This window comes from Gossypium hirsutum, chromosome A12 (assembly GCF_007990345.1).
Source record: "Gossypium hirsutum isolate 1008001.06 chromosome A12, Gossypium_hirsutum_v2.1, whole genome shotgun sequence".
NCBI classification, from domain to species: Eukaryota; Viridiplantae; Streptophyta; class Magnoliopsida; order Malvales; family Malvaceae; genus Gossypium; species Gossypium hirsutum.
Genome location: NC_053435.1, coordinates 10,348,512 through 10,351,412, shown reverse-complemented (window position 1 = coordinate 10,351,412; position 2,901 = coordinate 10,348,512). Strand labels below are relative to the sequence as shown.

General features: G+C 36.9%; 1 non-coding gene across 1 annotated transcript; it reads right to left on the bottom strand.

Annotated features, from left to right (window-relative positions):
• Positions 1–1,344: 1,344 nt before the first annotated feature.
• On the bottom strand, positions 1,345–1,451 carry LOC121211709 (small nucleolar RNA R71). Its single transcript, XR_005906928.1, has one exon. It is a non-coding gene; the product is annotated as a small nucleolar RNA R71 (small nucleolar RNA).
• Between the last annotated feature and the right edge of the window lie 1,450 nt (positions 1,452–2,901).

The window sequence follows — 2,901 nt, the reverse complement described above, 5'->3', positions numbered from 1 at the left end:
ATATTGATTCAAGTTAATGCTCTTATTCAGAGGAGGAAAAGACCTGTTTAAGAGTAAATTTGTCGTAATTAAGCGGAGATGATTGCACGCCTAGAGATAGGGTGATAAGATTTTGCCGGATTAGGGTGAAACTAATAAGGGGATCCATAGATCGAGTTAATGCAACACTAGGGCATTAATTAGAAAGAGATTTCAATTAAATCAACCTAGGGTTAGACGTTATTAGTCTTGAGAGAGATAATAATATAACTTAAGGATTTCTACGGATCAAGTCAAATGAATAAATCGTCTGATTCAGAGTCAAATAACAAGTGAAATCTAGGTGGATTTTTCCTTGGGTATTGTCTTAATCAATTGAATTTTCCCAATAGCTTTTCTGCAATTTCTCTCAGTGCACTCTTAGTTTAGTTAATTAGTTTAGATAAACAAATCCCTTAATTTTTAGGCTAGATAATAAAAAGAAAGTAATTACTAGTACCCTTGGTTCCTTTGGGTTTGACAATCCGGTCTTGCTAAAGCTATACTATTGTTCGATAGGTACACTTGCCTTCATCGTGATAATAGTTAGTTTCAAGAACGATTAATTATAAATTTTTTAAAACCTGTCGCGAATATCACATATCAAGTTTTTTTGGCACCATTTCCGGGGAACTAGGATATTAGGAAAACTCGATTTTTATTACTTTAGCCATTCTACTTTATTTGCAATTTAAATTTTTATTTTCTTTTCTAATTTTTCTTTTATTCGTTCCTGGCAGGTTTTTATAGTGTATGACTAGAAGAAACCAGTTGGGACCATTACTGTTTGATAGTGAGATTGATCGCACAGTTCGCAGAAACCGAAGAGAAATAAGGCGAAGCTTACGATACACAGAGGAAGAGTAAGAGGACGATACTTCAACCACAACCGAGGAGATAGCTAAAAACCAAGAAAATCCGCTACCTCCTGCAATTACTACTAATCAGAATCCTGCTCCACGTACTATGTGTGATTATGCTAAACCTTGTTTAACAGGAACTGAATCGAGCATAGTTAGGCCTACTGTTGCTACAAATAATTTTGAACTTAAACCTAACACCATTCAAATGATCCAACAGTTTGTTCAGTTTGATGGTTTGCAGGACGAGGATCCTAACGCTCACTTGGCAAATTTCTTAGAGTTATGTGACACTTTTAAAATCAATGGCATTTCTGATGATGTCATTCGCTTTCGGTTGTTTCCCTTTTTGTTGAGGAATAAGGCTAAACAATGGTTGAACTCGTTACCACGAGGGTCAATCACTACTTGGGAACAAATGACCAAAAAGTTTTTATTAAAATATTTTTCGCTAGCTAAAACAACCAAATTAAGTAATGATATCTCCTCTTTTATACAGATGGATTTAGAAACACTCTATGATGCATGGGAGAGATACAATAATCTGTTTAGAAGGTGCCCTCACCATGGGTTACCACTCTGGCTACAAGTTCAAACGTTTCACAATAGCCTGAATCCTTCGGTTCGACAGATGATTGACGCAGCCGCTGGCGGAACTATCAATAATAAGACACCTGATGATGCTTATGAATTTATAGAAGAGATGTCACTGAATAATTATCAGTGGAAAGTCATGAGGAAAAAACCAACGAAAACAACCGGTGATTTTAACGTCGATTCGGTCACCATGCTCTCTAATCAAGTAGAACTTTTGAATAGAAAAATTGACGGTTTTCTTGGTTCTTTACAGGTTCATCTAGTAATGCAGTGCGAAGCAAATGGAGGTGGATCCAGCAATTCAGAATACCCGCCCTATGGCCACAACATGGAGAATGAATAGTTAAATTACATGGGTAATAATCCTCGATCTCAAAATAATCCTTATAGTAATACTTACAATGTAGGATGGAGGAACCATCCAAATTTCTCATGGGGAGGCCAAGGGAATTAGAGACCACCACCAGCTTCAGGCTTCCAACAACAACCTCACCAGCAAGAGAAAAAGCCGAACCTTGAGGAGATGCTAACAAAATTCATCTCGGTGTCAGAAACTCATTTTCAGCATACCGAGACAACACTTAAGAATCAACAAGCGTCGATTCAAGGGCTCGAAACTCAGATAGGACAGCTCACCAAACTAATTTCTGAAAGACCACTAGGAAGTCTACCTATTAACACTGAACCCAACCCAAAAGAGCACATGAAAGCAGTTACACTAAGGAGTGGGAAAGTGTTAGCTGAATCTGAAAAGAAGCCACACAAGAAGCTGACAGAAAGGAGGTCGAACCCGAAAACAATGATAATCTAATGCCAAAAGAATATAAACCACCAATCCCATACCCAGCAAAGTTGAAGAAAGACCGCATGGATGCACAATTTGGTAAATTTCCTGAACTTTTTAAACAACTACATATTAACTTACCTTTTGTTGAAGCTATATCGCAGATGCCTACGTATGTAAAATTTTTAAAGGAGCTTCTAACAAACCAAATAAAGTTTGAAGACTTATCTACAGTGGAACTTAATGAGGAGTGCTCAGCCATACTCTAAAATAAACTGCCAACCAAACTGAAAGATCTAGGAAGTTTTACTATTCCCTGCTTAATTGATAGTTTGAATATTGATAAAGCACTAGCTGATTTAGGCGCCGGCATTAATTTGATGTCATATAAAATGTTTAAACAACTTGGTCTTGGGGAACCTAAACCCACTAGGATGAGTATTCAATTAGCTGATAGATCTGTTAAATATCCTAAACCCACTAGGATGAGTATTCAATTAGCTGATAGATCTGTTAAATATCCTAAGGGAATTATAGAGGACATACTTGTAAAAGTAGATAAATTTATATTCTCTGTTGATTTCGTTGTGCTTGACATGGATGCCATTTTTAGCCAATGCTAGGGCTGTAATTGATGTGGGT